The 9,061-nt window shown below is 44.6% G+C and overlaps 1 pseudogene; it reads right to left on the bottom strand.

The window, feature by feature from the left end:
- Nucleotides 1-730: 730 nt before the first annotated feature.
- On the bottom strand, nt 731-1,992 carry LOC142775354 (uncharacterized; annotated as a pseudogene).
- Between the last annotated feature and the right edge of the window lie 7,069 nt (nt 1,993-9,061).

The raw sequence follows: 9,061 nt of genomic DNA on the forward strand, positions 1-9,061 counted from the left end.
TCAAGCGTTGACAAATCACTAAAAACCCAAAGACAAATAGGTTTCGGTTCTTCTACAGGGGAATTAATAACAAATTTGTGAACAAGGTCTCCATAGCGGGACCGAATCGTTGTTGTCTTTGTGTTTTTAATGACTGGTCAGCGCTTGACTATGCCACCGCAACCAATGTATCATAAATTGTGTGATACTCACGTCAGCTGGCAGCCATAAGCCGTGCAATGTCGCATTGTTTTTACGCCCCCCCCCCCCCCCTAACTGGTCATGATCAACCCTTGTATGTCCTAACGTGATACACATGCCAGATCAGGAGAACTTGCGTTTGGCCTAGTTGGTGCTTACTGTTTGACATAGTGACCGCACAAAAAAGACGAGGACAGAGGGAGGTACGCCCGTGTCTTCGTACCTCCCTCTGTTCTCGTCATTTTTGTGCGGTAAATATGTCAAACATGCCAGATCTTTTTACATTTCGGAATTTTGGCATGTATTCTTCGGATATACCTTTGTATATACCATTGTGTGATCCCCCCAGTGTTCATAGAATGAATGTTTTATCATTTGTTTTTATCAAATGTCTTGTTAAGGGTCACTGTTGTGAATTTCATTATACTTGCACCCACACAGAGTGTTATAGCTGAATACAAAAAAATGCGTTTCTCAGGAAGTCACACTATGTAAATGTCAAAAGTGATAAACACTGCACACAAATGCATGGAACAAGAAAAGCTCAAACTTATGTACAGAGAATATTTAAGTTTATTAGCATTTAGAGCATCACACAGCGTGAAGACTTAGATGTGAATACATTGTAGAATTATACTAGCCGCACAGTGAGATTACTGCGACATCAGCCAAACAAGAACCAAAAATAAAAGTAAAATCCATTGGCAAGACTCCACCGTGGAGTTAAACAAAAACTTCTGCTAGCTGCCTGTGTTCATGAATGTCGCTGAAAATGAAGCCACTTACTTTCCACCACTTTGAATTATAGAACTTTGCAGATTTGTCAAAACACAGCACATATAGAAAATGTCACTCATGGCAGGAATCAAACTGATAGGAACACGGTTTACCAAAATTCCATGTGTCTTTATGCGCTGTATAACTCGTTCCACATGGACACGTACTTTCGCAACATTGTACGTTTGTTGCAGTTCCTAAGATGTGAAAGGCCGATTGCCTGTAGAGAAGAGGGGCATGATCAGTAGAGCACTTTTGCCTACCACACCTGCCAGTATTCCTGGGAAACCTTTGTCAGCAAGAATAATATTCTGACAAACTATGTCGAGAAGTCCCGACTCCAGCACAATTTGTGTGTCTGAGCAGCATCCACCATAAGATTTAGACTTAAACACAATAAAGCCAGAGGGGGCGATTGCTACAAAAAATTTCAACGTGAAGCCATTTTTATACGTGGAGAATAAAACATGTTGTCTGACTTCTGATGGCGTTTCTGTGCGCACTTCGGTGCAGTCAACGATGACTCTGCAGTCTGGATAATTTAATTTAAAGCACTCTGGACGTATGTCTTTTATAACGTGCATCTGTGGCTTATAAATCCACTTTCGGGTCGCAGTTGCCAGCGTGCCCAAAACTGCATGAAAGATTCATGACGCTGTTGTCTCATGAATGCCAAAAAGCACTGCGATGACACTGAAAGGCAGTTCATGTTTCACCTTGAATAGAAATATTAAAAGTTTGTTAGGAAGGCTGACATCAGTTGTCTTATCCCTCACTTCAGGCAGGAGACTGAATAGCAGTGCGAAAACATTGTCACAAACACCGCGAAGGTCCTTCACTGTCCCAGGTGTCAAGGACACTGCGTCGAAACCCCCCAAAAACACACTCTAGCACTTGGCCCCACAGCACGGTGTAGCAGAGATGGAAATTTCTCCGCGGATATGGTAGAACATGATGTGGCTGCATCTTTGTGGCGGCACTCTTCTTCCACAGTAGCACACAACAATTCACCTTGCTGATCATCAGTGGACTCATCCTGAAAGTCACAAGTTACAAATAAGGACCAAAAGTGAACAAACCTCCACGAAAAAGTGAACATACCAGCTCCAAGCTAATACACTCATCCGTCCGGTCATGACATAGTTGCAGCTGATGAGAGCCTCCAGCCGAACTAGGGGTGTCCTTGACCTGTATATAACGGAGTAATGCTGTACCGTAGAATCTCTGAACTACAACAACAATAACTACCAACTTGCCCTTCCTTCTGAGGGCGACTTTGTTTGGTCCCGTGGTCTCTTTTGCCATCTGGTTGGGGAAAACATTGAAATTACACAGCATTTAACCGTATTGCACGTGTGACTAGAGTGCTGAAACCAATGAACTATGAAATGCATTTTCCTAAAGCCAAAGCACAGAGAACGAAAAAGAGGTAAGTGAAAGGGGCACGGGAAGAAGCAGCAGTGGTGTTTTGAGAGCTTGACACGTATACGGTAGGCAATGTTTAAAGTAAACATCTCGTCAGTATTCGAAACCTCATATCAGGTGTTCTTTAGATATAAAACTGGAAAATGCATTCAGTCCTTTATTTACCACATCATTACCTGTCATACGGTACACTCATTTCCCGTGAGGGACTTATGCCGACTTGAATTCGAATGACGCGTTCTCCTAACACATTGTGCACAATTTCTAGCGCAACAGCTTTTGAATTCAATGCTGACCTAAGGATTTATTCAGGCAGAGATTTTGCTCGCGGCCAGAGCGAGGCCCTGCTTATGATAGGGCGATACCAGAGGACCGTGAAGGATGCACGATGACTGTATAAAATCGCTAGTTCGTCAACGCCCGTTAACCGGATAAATGAACGCGCCCAGAGCAAATTTCCATCTGCCTCACGAGTGACGGAGAGGACTCCGCGCGGCGCGATATCTCTATGTAATATCACTACATTTGAGCACAAACCTCAACGACGACACGAAATTTAAAAAAAAAACTCACCGCTAAAAACACTCTGTCGGGGCCGAAGGGTCGCAAGGAACCGTGCGGCGGTATGCTGACGGCAAAATAGTCGGCACATATGCAGGGTGGTGCATGATATTGCTCCTCGCATTCCCTGAGAAGTGCCGGCTGCAAATTCTGGTGTTTGAATTTGGTTCCCAAGACTCTCCGTCAGGCCTGCCGAATAAATAAAGCGCGAATGTTGAAGCCTCACCTTCCCTTTTCCTTGCCAAACCTTAGAGTAAACAGCGCACTTACGCGGCGCGCCGAACAGCCTGTATCCAACGCTGCCGCCGCTCTCTTTCGTACGGTAGTGAAGGGAATGTATAAAAGGACACGCTGCTGTCAAAGCCTTCTTGGTTATGACATTTATAAACGCCGCAATATCGCCGGCTTCGCAGCTTCTTTTTCTTCGTTTTATCATCGCCTACTGCAGCGCGGTTCACATTAGCAGCCATTTGGGCTTGTTTGTACGCCCAGCAGCGTCAAAGAGTGTCCGGAGGGGCGGCGCACCCTGCCCGCGGAAACCTTCAGCGCTGGTTCCCAATGGCTGGTACCGCCCGCCGCCGTGATGATGGATGGATGGATGGAGGGATGGATATGGCTGTACCCTTTAGATCGGGCGGTGGCTAGCACCACCAAGCCGTAATACTTAATTAACCCAAAACTATCTTTATTTTTTTTCTTAAAAAGAGAGTTTGAGGATTCGTACTTTTCAGTGAAGAGTTTAATTTTCACTCGTGCCTTGACTTTAGCCACCAATCAGATAACCCCCTTCTAGTTAAGTCTACTTGCTTAAAGCCTATTTTGCCCTCCCGGTCCCTAAACCCCAGTGCTTTGAAAAACTCTGCGCCATCATCCTGAACTACAGCATGAAGCCCTTTACAGAACATTATCAAGTGTTCGGCAGTTTCTTCTTCCTCTCCACACGCACTGCATACTGTGTCTACCCCTTCGTATTTGGCCCGATATGACTTGGTTCGCAGTACTCCCGTCCTTGCCTCAAACAGTAGAGAACTACCCCGAGTATTATCATACATCCTTTCCTTGGCAGTTTCCTGCTTAAAAGTTCGATAGATCTCTAGTGCGGACTTCTTAATCATGCCCATTTTCCACATGTCAGCCTCCATTTCCTTCACTTTCTTCTTAACCGATAGTTCTTTTTGGTTTCGCCACCTCCTGTATTTTAAGTATTTACCACTCAACTTCCTGGTTCGCTTCCTCCACTTTGTATCGACATTCTTCATGTACAAGTAACTGAAAACCTTCCTAGCCAACGCTCCTCCTTCATTTCTCTCAATCGCTTCTCAAATTTTATCTTGTTGCTTAGCTTCCCTGCCCTCAAATGATGTCCATCCCATATCACCTTGTACTCCCTAATTTGGTGTATTCTCGTGAGCTCCTAAAGCAAGCCTACCTATTCCACGTTGCTTAATTTCTAATCTTGCTTGAACTTCTGATCTTATGCACAAGACCGCATTGCCGAACGTCAGCCCAGGAACCATGACCCCTTTCCATATTCCTCTCACAACATCATACCTATTGTAATTCCACAGTGCCCTATTTTTCATCACTGCTGCATTCCTGGTACCTTTAGTCGTCACGTATATTTCGTGTTCCCTCAGGTACTCGGTCCCATTGCTCATGCATACGCCCAGATATTTGTATTTATCTGTTATCTCTAGCGTGACCTCCTGTATCCTAAGCTCACTACCTTCGTTGTCATTGAAAATCATGACTGCTGATTTTTCCTTACTGAATCTAAAATATAACCTATCTCCCTCATTACCGCAGATGTCCATCAATCTCTGCAAATCTTCCTTGTTGTTGGCCATTAGCACTATATCATCTGCGTACATTAATGCTGGTAGTGCCTGATCAGTAAGTTTTCCTTGTTTGACTAAAGAGAGGTTGAAGCCCAGCCCACTTCCCTCTAATTTTGCCTCTAATCCTTGTAGGTACATCATGAATAATAAGGGTGACAGGGGGCACCCCTGCCAAAGCCCTCGTTTTACCTCTGCAAGCTTGGATACCTGTTTTTCCCACTTTATAACTACCTTGTTACCTTCATAGATACCCTTTAAAAGATTAGTGACTACAAGTTCCACGCCTAGTGTGTCCAGTATTCCCCACAATTCCTCTTGAACCACGCTATCGTACGCTCCCTTGATATCCAAGAATGCTAGCCACAGGGGCCTGTGTTCCTTTTCTGCTATTTCGATGCACTGCGTCAGTGAGAACAGATTGTCTTCCAACCTCCTGTGTTTCCGAAACTTATTCTGCAGTTCCCCCAGCACCCCCTCAACTTCTATCCATGCCTGCAGTCTTTCTTTTAATGGAAATAAAATGATAGTGTTGGTCGCGAGCGCCACCTCGCGGAGCTTGTTTAAAAATGAAGGCAGGCCAACTCCACTGGGAGCGCGAGCCATTCCTCAGGCATCTTTCTAGAGGAGGCGTTGCCCTGCCCAGAACCACGGTAGGGTGGCTAGAATTGGGGGGGGGGGGGGGGGGGGTGTGAAACGCGGCTGCCGAAACCGTTCCCAAAACGCGCCGATGCCGCTTGGTTCGCTGCATGCACCGGCGCGGGAACATTGCGGAGGAGACAAACAAGACAGCACGCGCCGCTCTCCACAAAAATTGCTCCCACGCTGTGTGGTGGTGAACCGTTTTCGGTAAAATCATTTTGATCGAGCAAGTGTGGGGCAGTACAGGGCACCTAAGCTCTTTAAAGTCTCATATCTAAAAACCATTCTTGGAAAGGCCTTGATATGTTTAGTTCAACGTCCCAAAACCGCCATATCATTACGAGAGACGCCGTAGTGGAGGGCTCCGGAAATTTTGACCACCTGGGGTTCTTTATTGATTATACTCCAAGATCAAAAGTTTGAATCAATGTGCCCGCGCCTCGTATTTATAATTGACATGTCATAAATCATTCGTTAAACATGGTTGTAGTACCATAATTTACTTTGCTAAGATAAACGTAAGCCCAAGTGTTTGTCTCACTAATCACGAAGAATTAAATGTGCATTTTACCTATTCCTGGAAGCGTTTATGATGAACATTGTCCTACAGGCTACCTTACCTATTAACCACCTTAAACCACGGACACATTGACACGTACTTTGTCCTTTCTTCTGCCATTGAGAACTTCCTATGAATATATTTAAATATTGGAAGAAACGTCGCTACGATTGGCTGTCTTGCGCATTTTTTAAGTAATTCTTATTACTGTATTGTATCTTTTACTTTGATGTCTCTGTGTATCAGTGTATAGTTTTGATCCTGATGATTTCTGACACTTCATTATAATATTATGTGTAATTATTTCTTACGAATGATTCCCCACTATAGCGTTGTAGATATATGTAATTTTAAGTAATCGAAATCGCCACATTAGGTGCTTCGCCCAGCTAATTCATTTTCCCGAATAGTAGATCTCCCGGAATTTTGATCACTCTACTTATTGAGTTTTGCTTTTAATGTGCATGCAAAGTCAATGTATATAGTATTCCCTCGCTCTCTATATGTGGAGCTTTGTTTCATAACTTCTGTATTCGTACTCTGTGCCATTTTATACTTGTAAAGTTCCTTTTTTATTCTACATGTATGTATGTCTGTCGTGTATTGCTGCTTTTCCAACTTGTGACTGGGTCGGTACTTTGTCCATCCCTCGAGCTTTTAGTCCCGTGCTCCTCGACCTATTGAAAGAAAAGAAATGAAGTCTCTGACCAAAACAAGTATAGCTAATCTAGGTGAATTAAACTAGCAAATTTCGCCAAGATGCCGGACGTAGAACACAGTGGCCTCATGTGCACGGGAGAGTTGCATGTTATGGCTTATAAGAACGTGGCACACGTTAAATCTATTTCTCATTGTTACATCATCATTATCATCATCATCAGCCTGACTACGTCCACTGCAGGACAAAGGCCTCTCCCATGTTCCGCCAGTCAACCCGGTCCTGTGCTTGCTGCTGCCAATTTATGCCCGCAAACTTCTTAATCTCATCTGCCCACCTAACCTTCTGTCTCCCCCTAACCCGCTTGCCTTCTCTGGGAATCCAGTTGGTTACCCTTAATGACCAGTGGTTATCCTGTCTACGCGCTACATGCCCGGCCCATGTCCATTTCTTCTTCTTGATTTCAGCTATGATATCCTTAACCCCCTTAATACTTAATATCCTTATGCTTATCCTTATCCTTATTATTCAGTAGAAATATCAGCCGTCATGCAGACACTGCGGAATCAGGGTGTCGATGAAGCATATATAAACATCCTGGAAGAAATCTACAGGGGATCAACTGCTAACATAGTGCTTCATAAAGAAAGCAACAGAATACCAAATAAGAAGGGTGTAAGGCAGGGTGACACAATCTCTCCAATGCTATTCATCGCGTGTTTACAGGGGGTTTTCAGAAGCCTCATTGTTACACAAAGCCGAAATATTCTTTCAACGTCAACCCTCTCCGCAAATATATGATCACTGACCAAAAAAACTACAGTAATTCTGGCAGCTTGCATCTGCTAGCGCACCATAATCACAGGTATTTGCAGTGTAAAATATTTGCAGTGTAAATAATTTTTGCTCCTTTAATCTACACAGGGCCCGCTATAATTGCAACTGTTTATGGAAACGTGAGCCTTGCTTTTCCAGGTACTGCAAACTTAATCCTCCACGACCTCTACTATCAGCAGAGGCACATTTTATTTTGGAAACCTAACTGATAAATAGCGCTACCGTGTTGCAGGAACGACTTGCTGACAACTACAACTCGCTCAATTTAGGCAGCAGCTCCATTTCTACATGTATAACGAGTGCGTCAAATACTGTTTGCCGACGTAACGTGCTACACCAGCAACGGTGTTACTTATAACGCGTAACCACCAACACTGCGAAACACGGCGGGCGTTTTTGCACTCATCACGATTATTACGAAGTACCAGCTTTCTCACATCGTAGCTTGCCACATAATATACAGGGCGACCATCCACCGCTCAGCGGTGCACGATTCATGGGCGACAGACACTGCTAGGGCATCAGATGGAAGTCTTTTGTAGTCTTCCTCATTTTATTCCATTTCATGCAGCATTTTTTCTACAAATAGAGCGACTGTTCCACTAAGTGATCCACGCTGCCACCCTTGGGACTCTTGAAGAGGCTGAACTGAAGCATTAAGTTTTGCGGACAAGCGTAATGCAGCGACGCTGGATCTATTTTTTGTTTTTTGTCTTTGACGCCTTCAGACGTTTCAGAGTAACCTAGCGCAATCACCGATTGACGAAGTACTTGTAAAGCAGCTACTGCCTCTGAAAAAAAAAGCAGCGCACCCGAGGAAAACTCTGCGAAGTCCGCCGTTCACTACCCGCGCCGCTGCCATCAGCGCCCCTAGCGGCATCGGCGCGCAGAGGGGCCTTCTCCGGCAAGCAAAAAGCGCCGCGCTCATCACACCTCCCCATTCTAGCCACCCTAACCACGGAGGAAGAAAAGAATGACAAAATCAGTGTTGCCAGGTCTTAATAAGGAAGCGTCGACGAAATCGGACAAAATCGCCAAAAATGTGGCCAGGGAAGTATTTATTCACAACAAAACTAAATATGATTTCAAGCCTCCTTAACAAAAGTTATATTTAGCACTCAGAAAGGCAGCGATGGTTTAGTCAACCAGCAAATGTCAAAATCTACTGTCGCTCTGCTTGGCGAGCTGGTATCACTACCGAGGTCGTGGTTGGCGCAAAAGACAGAAACAATTTTTTATGAAGTAGCATGCAATCGATAGCTTTTATACAGCACCAGCTGTCTGTATAACCAACAAAGTAAGCATACTACTTCTTACGACTGTGCTAAGCTTGCGTTGCGTGTTACACGGACACCAATCATAGCGCAGGGAAAGACTGTTGCGATCATCGCATCGCCATTTCCGACTCTCAGGCCGTCATTTAGCTAACGTCTTCGCAACGTGATTCTGCGCCAAACACAACGCGAGAGGTCTGATCACGATCAAAAGACACCGTTACAAAGCATCAGTAAGAAAAATCAGGCGATCCTCGCAGAATCGCGAAAACCAGCATCAGCTGATCCGATTGCCGCATATATTTCATTTCAT

This window comes from Rhipicephalus microplus, chromosome X (genome assembly GCF_043290135.1).
Source record: "Rhipicephalus microplus isolate Deutch F79 chromosome X, USDA_Rmic, whole genome shotgun sequence".
NCBI classification, from domain to species: Eukaryota; Metazoa; Arthropoda; class Arachnida; order Ixodida; family Ixodidae; genus Rhipicephalus; species Rhipicephalus microplus.